Source organism: Antechinus flavipes, chromosome 6 (assembly GCF_016432865.1).
Source record: "Antechinus flavipes isolate AdamAnt ecotype Samford, QLD, Australia chromosome 6, AdamAnt_v2, whole genome shotgun sequence".
NCBI classification, from domain to species: domain Eukaryota; kingdom Metazoa; phylum Chordata; class Mammalia; order Dasyuromorphia; family Dasyuridae; genus Antechinus; species Antechinus flavipes.
Window position 1 is genome coordinate 194,859,946 of NC_067403.1, and position 15,263 is coordinate 194,875,208.

The 15,263-nt window shown below is 36.1% G+C and overlaps 1 protein-coding gene across 1 annotated transcript in view; it reads right to left on the minus strand.

The window, feature by feature from the left end:
- The window catches only part of CFAP99 (cilia and flagella associated protein 99), a 165,860-nt gene extending 150,625 nt beyond the window's left edge, over positions 1-15,235 (minus strand). The window contains exon 1 of the mRNA XM_051964330.1: positions 14,932-15,235. The gene's annotated coding sequence lies outside the window, so the exon portion shown is untranslated. The remainder of the gene's footprint in view (positions 1-14,931) is intronic.
- Between the last annotated feature and the right edge of the window lie 28 nt (positions 15,236-15,263).

Below are 15,263 nucleotides of genomic sequence, written 5' to 3' on the forward strand. Positions count from 1 at the left end.
ACTCACTGCAGCAAGGTAATCCTTTTCCAACTTTCTAATCAATTTACTGCCCTACATTTCTCTATGTTGTTCCAAACCATATCTGTCCTTAAGCCTCCCACATGGTCTTATCCATGATACCCCTTAGCTAAGGAAATTGCCTCATACTTCATTGAAAAAACAGACCATTTTCTAAGAGCACTCCTTTTTCCTCTCCTCCATATCTCAAATGATCCAGATATAGTTATAATGATAGTTGTAACCACCATCATTCCTATTTTGTCTCCATTTCATCTTCAATGTTGATGACAACATCTGCTGGCTACTCCCCTATTGAAAAAAAGACAACCATGTCTCTCCCATGTTTAAAAAATTCTTGTTTGATCTGACCATCTTGACTATTATACCTCCCTCTGATGACTAAAAGTCATTTACATATAGTGCCTCTACTTTTTCTTCTCTCTCCTTTTTTCTCTTATTTTTAAATCCTCTGTGCAATCTGGATTCTGATCTCATCAGTCAACTGAAATCTTCCTCTTCAAAAATACTAATGATCTCTTAATTGCCAACTTTAATTGCCTTTTCTCAATACTCATCCTTCTTGACCTCTCTGCAGCATTTGACAATGTCTACCACTTTCTCTCAGAAGCTCTCTCATTCTATCATACATAAGTAAGAGACTAGGCTATAAAGATCCCTTTTATAAAACAGATGAATTTATAAATATCTTTCAGTGATGCCTGGATATTAAGATACTGCTCCCTATTTGCTGGGTGTTCTGCTCTTTGGTTGTTTATCCAAGAGTCAGAGGTAGGAGCAAGATGGATGATGACCAGAAAAGGAGATTGAGAAAGGAAGATTTAGAAAGATACAAGGAGATACAAGAGAATGAACCTAGGGAGGAAAGGGTATTCAGGAGGAATTAGTGGTCAATGAACAGTATCAAAGGCTTAAAAAAAGTCAAGAAGTTTGAGAACTGAGAAAAGAGTAACAAATTCAGCAATTAAGAGATCACTGGCAAGTCTGCAAAGAAGTTTCAGATGACTAGTGAGGTTGGAAATAAAATTTCCAGGGATGAATAAAAGGAAGGAAGGAAGCAAAGGCAATGAACATTAGTAACTTTCTGGAAAAGGGAGGTATCAAGGGCACAGTTGGGGGCTGGCTTTGATTGGAAGGGCCACGAGAGAACTAATACAGTTCATAAAACATTAAAATGCCTGTAACCACTCTTATTGAGGTCATAAATGGCATATTCTCCTTTCTTCTTTTGAATACATTTTCACTAAGCATAACTAATGACTTGTTTCATTGTGCTCTTATTACTACCTTAATCATGATTATTTCTGGAGTTCTTTTTTCTAACTGACCTCTCCTTGACTGTTAAATCCTGTCTTGCTGATACAGTGGCCTGGATGTCTTGTTTCCATCTGAAATTTAATAAGGCAAGGACTAATCAAGTAATCCTTTACCCTTTCCTTATTTATTGGCCATCTTCCAGTCACTATTGTGTAACTGGAACTTGGAATTCTTCTGATATGTTCATCAAATCCTATGGTATATTTCCCCTTTGAAAACCTTGATATCTGCTTTTTTCCTGTCTGGCAAATTTCTGATCTATGCATTGCTTCCATTAGCTTTGGAATCCTTTCCCTTTGCATCCTCCATGATTTTTCTTTCCCAGGAATTTGAAATGGTACTTCTACAGTGTCTCTTTTCTCAGACATTTTGATTATGCCACTTTTGCCCCGAGTTCTTGACTGGTTCTCTATAGCACTTCACCACATCTACAATCTCCTGGGACCTGATAAGATTCTTACCTGTTTGTCCTTGCCTGAACTACCTTCTTCTGTCAGCACCATGGCCAGCGTTATGCACTTTTTTGGAGAGTAGTTAAGATGAATCAGCACTATGCTGGGAAAGGAATCACCAGAGAAGGCAAATCTGCACCATGCTGACTTTACGTATGTGAGAGAGATCACATGGTTCCCTTGTCATACAGTCTGGTTTTTGACATAAGGCATTCCAGATATAGTCTAGCTTGTACTGTTAATATGATGACTCTCTGAGATTTTGCTCTCACCAATCTCAGGGTACATGTATTTGAGACTCCCAGACATAATATTTTTAAAAATTAAATACTATTAATAAACCTCAATTATTTTAGAAGACTTATGTTTGCAGGGAGTTCAAACTTGAGATCCAGAAATATTTATTTAGTTATTTATGAATTTATTATTTTATTTTTCCCCAGATATATGTAAGAAACAAATTTTAACATTAGTTTTTAAAACTAATTCTTTTAATAAGTTCCAAATTCTCTCCTTTCTTCCCTTTCTACCTCTCCCTTATTGGGAAGACATGAAATTTGATATAGGTTATACAAACATTTCCAAATTAGGTATGTTATAAAAGAAAATAGACATAAAAAGAAAAGAAGCAAAAAATATGCTTCGATCCATATTCAGACATCATCAGTTCTTTCTCTGGGGTGGATAGCATTTTTTACCGAAGTTTTTCAGAGTTTAGACACAATATTTTTTTGTCCAGTTCCTGTATTTTTAGAAAAGTCAAAATACTTTCATTCTATTACTATTCTCTGGACTTTACATATCTGATATTTCATAATCCTGAATATGCTTTCACTTCAGATATATCAAGGCCCATTTCCCTTTCATTTATAACTTTGTTAAAGACCCACTTCCTAGATTAGGAAAAATCCTCATTATTATCCAATTTCTCTCTATAAAAGGTATGCAACAAAAGCAATATAAGAAGTATAAGCTAATTAAATGCCTGTTTGTCTAATTCAAATATTTCAAATGAAAAAACCAAAATTACTGAAAAGGAAAAAGATAACAAAAATAAAAAATCTTGAGCAAATTAACCTTCTAAAACAATTAGTGTCGGTATGGATAACCCATTTTCTTTTAAAATTTAAAAACAGATTTTCTGTGTACACAGATAATTTTCAACATTCACCCTTGCAAAACCTTGTGTTCCAAGTTATTTTCCTTCCTTCCTCCCACCCCTTCTTTTAGATGACAAGTAATACATATGTGTTAAATATGTGCAATTCTTCTATACATATTTCCACAAATATGCTACACAAGAAAAATCAGATCAAAAAAGGAAAAATACTAAGAAGGAAAACAAACAACAAAGAAGGTAAAAATACTATGCTGTGATCCATACTCAGTCCCCACAGTCCTCTCTCTGGGTGCAGATGGCTCTCTTTATCACAAGACCATTGGAAATGACCTGAATTATCTCATTGTTGAAGAGAGTCATGTCTCTCAGAATTGATGATCAAAGATCTTGCTGTTGCCATGTACAACAATCTCCTAGTTCTGCTCATTTTGCTTAGCATCAGTTCATGTAAGTCTTTCCAGGCCTTTCTTTTTTTCTTTTATTTAAAGCTTTTTATTTTCAAAATATATACATAGATAAATTTTCAACATCACCCTTACAAAACCTTGTGTACTAATTTTTTTCCATCTCTTTCCCATTCTCCCTTCTCCTAAATGGCAAGTGATCCAATATATGTACAATTCTTCTATTCATATTTACAAAATATCATGCTGCACAAGAAAAATCAGATCAAAGGGGGAAAAATGAGAAAGAAAGCAAAATGCAATCAAACAACAAAAAGAGAGAAAATACTATGCTGTGATCCATACTCAGGTCCCACAGTCCTCCTCTCTCTGGGTGCAGATGGCTCTCTCTGTCACAAGTCTAGTGGAATTTGCCTGAATTACCTCATTGTTGAAAAGAGCTATGTCCATTAGAATTGATCATCGTATACTCTTGTTGTTGCCATGTACAATGTTCTTTTGGTTCTGTTCACTTCACTTAGCATCACTTCATATAAATCTCTCCAGGCCTCTCTAAAATCATCCTGCTGATCATTTTTTATAGAACAATAATATAGGGATAACCCATTTTCAAGGAATGTTGAAAAAAAATTTTTATTCAAAAAAAATCTTATACAATCCTCAGATTCTTTAATTCTGGGAAAAGCACTGTCATTGAAACTAAATTACCATGAGATAATGAAAGTCACTAATATTTCTGACAAAGATTTAAGGAATTTTAGAATTGGAATGGACCACAAAGACCATGCAACATCTTCCTTTTTATCACATAAGGAAACTGAGCCCCAACAACTATAATGTTAACTCAAATGCATCTGCAGTGAGTGGAAAACACAATACCAGACCGTCATGACTGTTAAATGTAGAACAATAGTTAGTGAGGGAAATTTTTTTTGACTACCTGGAACTTCTTACATTGCCACTTTCCCCACAATCTCTTCATAAGACTGCCAGGGTTTGCTTGAAATATAATTGTGTGATGCTCCAAAGTATCTGGTAGTTAGGATCTTAAGCTGGATACCCTTGTTTCTTCCCAATCCTTTGGATACAAGTCCATATTTAACCTATTTTTTTCACCACTCTGTTTCAATTCAGATTTTTTTTTCTCCATTTGTTAAGTTGACATGACTAGAACCTAGAGTTAATGAGTACCCTTCTGCCTGCTGCCGCTGCTGGCTTCTGCCAGTGTCTGGTTTCTGCAGTGGAGAAAATCGCCCTTCTTTGCCCTCCCCACACTGTCACCCTTCTCCAGAAATCTCCTAGTGTTCCCTGAAGCACATGGCAAGCAAGTGACATTTTGTAATGCAGGCAGTTTGCAGTCCAGGAAGGAGGGGGAGAGAATTAGGTTTGCAACACACGATCTGCATTATTACTATTATGTTAGAAGCAGATCTTTTTATTGTTTTCCTTATCACCTTCTGTGCTCACATTGTCTTTCCAACTGCTGAAAATTATTTACATATATAATTGTCAGTTAAATTAAAATGAATAAGATCCATATGTTTTAAGTCAAATCAGGAATCCAAAGTATAGGATAATATTATTACAAGATACTGATTGGATCCTTGGAAGAATTAAGCTGAAATACTTCTTTTCCATTTTGAGTGGGTAAGTATAAGCCAAACTATTTTAAATACTTTTGAACTAAGCATATATCAGCTAAATAATTCTCATCATGTGCTAGGTGCAGTACATGACACTTTCTTTAAAGAGAAGCTCCCTAACACATATGCATAAATGCACAAATGCATAAAATAATTTCAAAGCATCAATACTTTAGAATGGGAAGGGACCTGAGAGAGCATTCAATTCAATCCTTACGTTTTAAAGTTTGGGAACTAAAGATGATGAAAAGCTAGTGAAAAGAATACAGACTCTGAAGTAAAAAAATAAATTCCTTTCAGACATCTCATAAAGACATACTCCTAAAGAAGTTATTAAGCTGTCTGGGTCTCAGTTTCCTTAACTGTAAAATGGAGGAAGGGTAGTGGCTACATAGGTTCTAAGGTCCTATTCAGCTCTAAATTTCTGATTCTAAGTGACTTGTCCAAAGTCATACAGCCAATAAATGGCCATAGCAGAAATAAGTCTCAGGCCCAGGCCCTCTAACTCTAGGTGCGTGGTCTTCCCACTAAATCACCCTAGCAATTAGTGCAAAGTTCAAGGTGCAGACTTTGAGACTGCTGGTGGTCTACTTTCATCGCCACAGTCTTTGGGGTGAACAAACCCTCCTAAAACCTAGAACAAATACCTGTGGGAAACTGACATGGGAAAAGAAGGTTTGTAGTCTGAGAGGAGGTCTTAGGGCAGTTGGGTGGAACAAATTTGCCAGATCTAAGTATGGATGTAGGGGAGCAACTGCAGTATTTTTTCTGTGAATTCTCATATCTTTTTTTTTCTGGAGTCTTTTGTATCAAAAGATGAAGTAATTGATAATTCTCCAAGGATTTTACTTTGAATATTTTAGAGGTGATTGATTTTTTTAAATATCAAGTGATTTGTTTATTTATTAGTATTTGTATATATATTAGTATAGTGGTGGATATCCCTGTCTTTCACATGGAGACTGGGATTCAATTACCTAATTGAGAGCCACAGTTAACTATGTGGAACAATGGATAAAGGGCAGACCCTGGAGTGGAGAAGATGTCTTTTTTTCTCAGTTCAAATCTCTCCTCCAATACTTATTAACTGTTTTATGCTACTTCATCCTGTTTGCCTCAGTTACCTCATCTGTAAAATAAGCTGGAGAAGGATATGGTAAACTACTCCAGTATTTTTGCCAATAAAACCCCAAAAGGAGTCACTAAGAGGCACAACTGAACAATGACAATGTAATAAGGATACAAACAGAAAAGGGGAAATTCCCTGCTCTGGAGCAGCTTACATTTTGATGGGGAGACACACACATAGGGAAGGTTTCAGACTTAATAGTTACTGGTCATCTCATCTAATCCCCTCATTTTGCAGATGAGTAAATCAAGACTAATGAGATTCAGGGCCATGACCAAGATCACCTAAGTGGTTTGATTTTTCAGAGGTGGTTTTTGAACCCAGACCCTCTGATTTCAGAGCAATGTTCTTTCCATGGTACCACACTGCCTCTAGGTTATATTCTTCACTAAATCACCCCCCAGCTGCTAAAATAATTTTTTAAGGCACAGGTCTGCTTCTATCTCTCCCTCCTCCCAATTAATCTTTGGTGGCTCTACATTGTCTCTAAACCAAAATATAAGTTTAATGGAGTCATTTCAATCTCTCTACAATTTGGCTCTCACGTATTTGTCTCTTCTTTTTTCAAATTGACCCCATTCATATAACCCTACAATTACACTAATTTTTTCTCAGACCTGATATCCCATCTCCCAGGGAAATCATCTTTGCACAAGCCTTTTACAGTACCTTTCTCACCTTTGATGCTTAGAATATCAGTTTTCTTTAAGGCTTAGCTCTGATGCCACCTTTTATTTGAAGATCTTCCTACTTTCTTCCTGTTAAAATTGTGTTAAACATATTGCATCTTTGCAGTAGAAAGTGAATTCCCTGAGTTTGAGGATTTTTGTCTTTGTATTCCTAACACCTGTTACTGTCTGGTACATAGTAGGCACAATAATTGTCTAGATTTGTGCCTAGTTTTCTTATTTAGACCCTGATTATGATTGATTAGATTTGCCTCTGATTGTCCAATTGTCTTGTATGGGTTCCTGGCCTCTATACCCCAGTATAAATCTCTTTGGGCCAGCCTAGAAAGGATAGGACAGCTTTCCATTCCCAATCCTCTGCCTGTCTTCTGGGATCTGTCTCTAATTGTTCCTTGACTGCCCAATTATCTCTGACCCATGGCTTTGTTCTGATTTCAGTTTGCATATTCTTCAGCTAAGACTGACCCCTTTGTTTCAGATTCCTGACACTCGACAGCTGCCTCACATCTTGCTCCAGCTTTGTGCCTTTATTTTATATTCATCTCCCTGAAAGGACACATGCTTAGTTTTTAAATTTTTCCATCTCAAACAAAATAAAGGATAACCTATACTTTCAATGGTAGAGCTGGAAAGGGGTCTTTCCATCAAGGATATGACACAAATGCAAAAAAATAATAGTAATCCAAGAAAAAATGAGATAAAGACATTGGAGAGAAGTTTAGACAAAGCATTTGAGGAAAATCTGAAGAAGGAGAGATTACTTTGATTTGGAGGCTGAAGGCCTGGAAATAGAGAAGGCTCCTCAGACAAGATGTGCCTGGACTGAATTTTTAAGAAAGATAAGAATTCAATAGAAATATTTGAAAATACCATAATTTCTTGCTTGTGATAACATTAAGATATAACAATAATATCTGGCATTTTGTGGTGCTTTAATGTTTACAAAGCAAATTATATACATTATCTCATTTGAATTAGATCAATCATGTTTGGGGAGAGGGAGGATACTGAGGGAGTAGAAGAAGAAATTACTAAAAGCAAGAGAAAAAACCAATATATTCATATTAACTTTCAAAAATCATTAGGTTAAAAAAAACATAGAATAAAAATCTATTTTTCTCACTGGGACAATTTTGAGAAAATATTTTGTCCTTTTCAGGCATACCTACCTTCTCTCACAAAATATGATTTGTATAGTATTATAGTAAACAAATGAATATTACATTTTTCAGAGATTAAGCTCAGACATTCTAATTCCAAATAATTTACTCATCACTCAGTTGCACTGTCATATAGCATCTTTACAAATTAAACTAAGAAAGTTTCTATGAAAAATGCTCCTCTTGATAACAAATGAAAAATAAGTATGTTGACTTATCCATGTATATGTGTATATATTTATTTATGTATAACTTCCATTGTTACACACAATCTGCATCATCTGTGTGAGTCAGACTTTTGCCATATTTTAGTGCTCTATCTTCCAGTGATTTAATCAGAATAATTCATCTAAGTAATGACAGCTAGCCCTATTATATCACTCTAAAATTTACAAAGTGCTTTACAGACATTATCTCATTTAATTCTCCCAACAATTCTGGGAGGTAGATTATCATCCCCATTTTAGAGATGGAAAAAAACAAGAGAGGCCAGAGGTTGTGACTTATCAGGATCCCACAGCTACTCAGTGACTGAGACAGGATTTGAACTCAGTTATTTTTGTCCCCATGGAGAGAACACTGATAAGTCATACCATCCAGCTCTGTACTAAAATTATTCCTTTGTAACAAAAACATCCAATTATAAGGAGCCTGACTGTCAAATATCTCTAGTTTTTTTAATAAATTTTAAAATTTTGAGCTTAACAAACTCTAAAAGAAAAAAATGTATACTCCTACATAAAATTAACATTTCCATATATATAGGAGAACAAAAAGAATGATTGTATATGAATCTGTGAATTTCTATTACATATATCCTGTTTTTAAATGATAGGTAATCAGTTTACCACGTTACATTAAAAGCTGTTATGATTTTCTGTTTTTCTTCCTGAATTTTTTCTCTTTCGCACCTTGAATAAATACCACTGCTAGATTCAATATCCCCAAGTCCACGACTCAATTTTTTTTTTTTTTTTTTTTTTTTTTTGCTGAGGCAATTGGGGTTAAGAGACTTGCCTAGAGTCACACAGCCAGAAAGTGTTAAGTGAGGGCACATTTGAACTCAGGTTCTCCTGACTTCAGAGCTGGTGTCCTATCCATTACACCAACTAGCTGCCCCTCCACCACCCAATTTTAAAAGAAATGCAAAAACCTTGTAACAAATGCACATTCATATAAAAACAACCCACACATTGGTTAAATGGCTCTTTGAAAATGAAACTTCTTAACAGATTAGAGAAGAAAGAAACAGAAATAATTAAACTCAATAACCCAGTATTAGATAAAACTGAAAATATAAATTACCTAGGGAAAAACCTCCCTATTTGACATGAAGAACTGAAGAGACTGGATAGTGATATGGCAGAAATTAGGTTTAGCTCAACACCTTATGCCATATGCTGCAATAAATTCAAAATGAATACATGATCTGAATATTAAAGATAATACAATAAGAAAAAATTAGAAGGGAAACAGTTCATATGCTTTTCACAGTCATGGCTAGGGGTGAATTGTTCATCAGACAAAGCAAAGAGGAGATTACAAATGATAAAATAATAATTTCAAATACATGCATTGAAAACCTTTGCATGAACAAAATTAATACAATTAAGATAAGAAAGGAAGTGGTCAACTGGGAAAAATTGTTTGTTTTTATCAAATATACATATACATCTGATAAAGGTCTGAGAGTCATGATAAAGAAGACAATTAGTAGAAAATGATCATCAAAATAACTCTTAGATTTCACTACAGGTCAGATAAATTGGCAAAGGTGGTCCAAGTTTGTTAATGTTGGAAGAGTTGTGCAAAGCTAGGCACACTAATGAATTGTGATCCAACTGATCCAATAGTTCTGGAAAGTTATCTGAAATTACAAGAAGAGAGTAATGAAAATGCCCAAACCCTTTGATTGAGAGATTTCACTGTTAAGCATATATTCCAAAGAGGTCAAGAAGAAGAAAGGCTCCATGAAAACAGAAATTTTTATAGCAAAACTTTTTAATGAGAGCAAAGAACTGGAAACAAAACAGATGTCTATTTGTTGGGGAATAAACAAAGAAGGTACGATCCATGAATGTCATGGAATATTACTGAACTCTAAGAAATAATGACTGTGGTGAATACCATGAAGCATAGAAAGAATTATTTGAGTTGGTACAAAATGAAGTAAACAGAATCAGGAAAATAGCATGCACGATGACTATAACAATATAAAAAGAAACAGAAACGACAAAACAAAATGAAATGCAGAAAATTTTAAATGAACACGCCTGAGCCTGAAGAAGAGATGTGAAAAGGCACCTCCTTGACTTCTCTGTAGAGGTGGAGGACTATAAATGTGGAACAATATATAAAATATCAGACTGTTTTTAGTGTTAATTATATTATACTTCTCTCCTTTTGTTTCTTTATCATTATAAGAAAGCTCTTTGGGATGGAGAAAGAATATACTAGAAAATACTGGTGATGTGAAGACAAAATATATCAATATAAGTTTATTTTTAAGAATTAATAAAACAAAGAAAATTAAGTTTCCTCAGAATGAGTGTTGTTCAAAATTGAAATGGGTTTGCTACAAAAGCAGCAGTGACTTTTCTGTTCCTGGAGCTATTCGGGTAAAGGCTAGAAGACCACTTGTCAGAGATGGTATAAGATGGATTCTCAATCAGTTATGGATTAGGCTAAATACCCTGTAAAATCCCTCCCAACTCTGTGATTCTGTGATTCTATGATGTTAGGGAAAAAATGCTAGGACACGGCTTCATATCATAGAATGGTGATAGGCCAAAAGAGTTACAGTTAGAAAATAAACAGCATTTTTCTGCAATAATGTAACAAATCAATATACAGGTTATAATAATAAAGTAGCATTAGACATGTACATAAAGGCTTACAAGGCTCTTTTCTCACAAGAACTCTTTGAGATGGCCAGCACAAATATTACTTTAGAGATAGAAAACCTACTCAAGTAAATAAGCATTTATTAAGTGCCTACTATATGTAGTTAAGTAACTTTCATATAATCATATAGCTAATTAGCAGAACTGGGACTCCATTTGACCTAAAATCTTAGAAGCTTTTTTCACAAAACCAAAGCTCATTTCAGAGGTCTGTCTTCCAGCAACTTCATCTGCCCATTACAGTTGAGACTTCTGAAATAATGAAAAAAAGCCAAAAGCAGCAAATAGCTGTCATAAAACCCATAAATTTTATTGAAATGGGAGAAGCAGAAAGACACCCTTATCCAGATAACTGTGTGTAAAATAAAGCAACAGAATTAGAATCCACATAGTGACAGAAAGATCATGTGACCCTGACATCCAGAGGTGGCAGTATTTTATGTAACCTGGGGCTTATCTCTGACCAATGCCTTTCGCCCCTTCTTCTCCACCTCCATATCCAATCAGTTCTTCAGTCTGATTAATTCTAACTTGGAAACAACTCATCTCTATCTCCTCTTCTTTGTTCTCACTGCAGTTTCCTCAGCACAAGCCTTCATTACTATGCCCCTGAACTTTTGTCCCCTAACCAGTCTCTGCTCTTTCAAATATTCAATTCATTTTCATAATGCTATCAGCATACTATTTCTTTTTTTCATTTATAATTATAACTTTTTATTGACAGAACATATGACAGAACATTTGACAGAACAAAACAGGTAATTTTTTACAACATTATTTCTTGCACTCACTTCTGTTCCAATCCCCCCCCTCCCTTCACCCCTTCCCCTAAATGGCAAGCAGTCCCATACATGTTAAATATGTCACAGTATATCCTAGATACAATATATGTGTGCAGAACCGAACAGTTCTCTTGTTGCACAATAAGAATTGGATTCAGAAGGTAGAAATAACCTGGGAAGAAAAACAAAAATGCAAGCAGTTTACACTCATTCCCAGTGTTCCTTCTCTAGATGTAGTTGATTCTGTCCATCAGTAATCAATTGGAACCGAATTAGATCTTCTCTTTGTCGAAGATCTCCACTTCCATCAGAATACATCCTCATACAGTATCGTTGTTGAAGTATATAATGATCTCCTGGTTCTGCTCATTTCACTTAGCATCAGTTCATGTAAGTCTCTCCAAGCCTCACTGTATTCATCTGGTCATTTCTTACAGAACAATAATATTCCTTAACATTCATATACCAAAATTTACCCAACCATTCTCCAATTGATGGGCATCCATTCATTTTCCAGTTTCTAGCCAATACAAAAAAGGCTGCCACATTTCGGTGCATACAGGTCCATTTCCCTTTTTTAGTATTTTTTTGGTATATAAGCCCAATAGTAACACTGCTAGATCAAAGGGTATGCAGAGTTTGATAACTTTTGGGGCATAATTCCAGATTGCTCTCCAGAATGGTTGGATTTGTTTGCAACTTCACCAACAATAGCATACTATTTCTTATGTAAAGATCTGACCATGTCAATTTTTTGTCCCAGGATCCTAAGTGGCATCCTATTGCTTACCAAGTACATTTTAAGCACCTTAGTTGGCATTCAAGGTTTCCCCCAATTTAGTAGCATTCTTCCTTTTCTAAATTTTTATTTTCCTATTATACATCTATATGTTTTTTTCTTCTCCAGGCTGCATTCTTCACTTTCTCTTCCAGGCCCCAGAAATCTCTTCATCCTGATAACTCACTTCCAACCCTGGAATTCACACCTGGAAATACCTTCTGCTCCGGTGGTCTCTCCCTCTTATTGGACAGCTCCTCCCAGAACTTCCATTTAAGAAGAATACCAAAGCCAGTCATATCTGAATTCTTCAGGCTGCATGCTGATTTTTCTGCTACACCCCCAAATTGGGGTATAGCTATTCCAGCTCTTCCCACTTCTAAAAGCCTTGTACTCTTCTGCAACAGTCCTTGTTCGGCCCCTGTCTCTTAACTATTTAATTATTATTCATTCTTTACAAATTAATTAAAATGTCTCCTTTTCTAGAGAGTCTTCCCTGACTTCCCCAATCGTTAACAATGATTCTCATACCTCACATGGCACTGCCAGCATACCAGGAATATATTTTCTCAATTTTGCCTCTTATTTTCCTTCATGGCTCACCTGGGATACTACCTCCTCTCTGAAGCCTCCTCTATTCCCTCCCCACTTGTTAGTTCTCCCCTGGACCTCCATTAGCAGGGATCTCATTTGAGTGCTTCAGAGGCTATGTAATTTCAAGGATATAGATACTCTCTCCATTCTCGAAGATTCTTGCCGTGCCTTCTTATCCTTTGTATTCATGTCCTCTATAAATTCTTTGCAAGGGCACCACCAACTAAGATGAGAATCTTTCTTTTGTCTCTTCAAGGTATGATGGATAGCAATGAAGAAACCAGGCTGCACCTCAATTACTCCTGCTTCTCTGCACATGATTTGACTACCTTCTCTTGTGAAGTATCTTTCAGATGACATCCTTGAAGAAGTTTCGTCTCCTGTGAAATTCTTCATTAATGATGCCTCACAATCGATACAAAAACCCTACTTGTTAAGTGGCCATGTCCAAATTTTCAACTCTTGTCCCTCAAAAGCGGCCTTCACTTTAGCTTATTGCTACTCTTTTAAAATCTTGAAGTTCTACACAAATGTATGCAGTCACTTATGATGATATTTATCATTAATATGAATTCAACACCCACTTAATAAGCTCCTATTGTATTCAAGTCCATTCCTTCAAAGAGCCTGCAGTTTAGCAGGAGAGAGAGTCCTCATACATAGTCGAACTAGCCTTTGATGGGATAAAGGCAAAATTAAGTAAAATGTAGGGAGATCGTTCATTTTCAGGCTTAAAGTTCTCATAAAGAATTTAGTCATCCAATATTCCCTAGAAATTATTGCATCTTAAATTTTAGATGGTCTGAACTGTTTTGAACATAATGGGGGGCAAAATTGGTTAAAGGAGCCACAAACTGCTTAGGATCATAAGATCCCAAGACTTTGCATCTGGAAGGGACCTCAGAAACCATCAAGATCACTCTTCCCCCAAGTCGCAGAAGAAAAAAAATGAAATAGATTTAAATACAATTATTTAGGAAAATTAGCATTTCCAATGCAAATTAAGACAACTCTGAGATACCACTACACACCTGTCAGATAGGCTAAAATGACAGGGAAAGATAATGGGGAATGTTGGAGGGGATGTGGGAAAATAGGGACACTGATACATTGTTGGTGGAATTGTGAACACATCCAGCCATTCTGGAGAGCAATTTGGAACTATGCTCAAAAAGTTGTCAAACTGTGCATACCCTTTGATCCAGCAGTGTTACTACTGGGCTTATACCCCAAAGAGATACTAAAAAAGGGAAAGGGACCTGTATGTGCCAAAATGTTTGTGGCAGCCCCTGTTTGTAGTGGCTAAAAGCTGGAAACTGAATGGATGTCCATCAATTGGAGAATGGTTGGGTAAATTGTAGCATATGAATGTTATGGAATATTATTGCTCTGTAAGGAATGACCAGCAGGATGAATACAGAGAGGACTGGCGAGACTTACATGAACTGATGCTGAGTGAAATGAGCAGAACCAGGAGATCATTATATACCTCATCAACAATATTGTTTGAGGATGTATTCTGATGGAAGTGGATCTCTTCAATAAAGAGAGCTAATTCAGTTTCAATTGATCAAAGATGGACAGAAGCAGCTACACCCAAAGAAAGAACACTAGGAAATGAATATAAACTGCTTGTATTTTTGTTTTTCTTCCTGGATTATTTCTACCTTCTGAATCCAATTCTCCCTGTCCAGCAGGAGAACTGTTCGGTTCTGCACACATATATTGTATCTAGGATATACTGTAACCTATTTAACATGTAAAGGACTGCTTGCCATCTGGGGGAGGGGGTGAAGGGAGGGAAGGGAAAAATCGGAACAGAAGTGAATGCAAGGGATAATGCTGTAAAAAATTACCCTGACATGGGTTCTGTCAATAAAAAGTTATTTTAAAAAAATAGCATTTCCCGAGGTGTGATACTTTTGTGGGAGGGAGAAGGTACCTGAAAGTAAGCAGCAATGAAGGTAGGTGGTCTCAACGAGGCAGAGGCCAGAATAATCCGCAAAAAGGGGACAGCGTAGTTCCTAAATAATTCAAAGCCAGTATCAAAAAGATGCTAGGGGAGCGCAGCAAAACCCTGTTTCGCAGGCTCCCCCTTTCCTTCCTCTCACTACTTCAGACTTGCCTTTACCAACAGTGAACTCTTCCTTACAGATTGGGTCAGGACACCTGTTGCTCGGATCCAACCACAGATTCTTCTATTAGCGTCTACACAACCAATTCCGTTGCCTAGGCTAGCAAGACCGCAGCTTTCTGGGAACTGTAGTCCTTTTG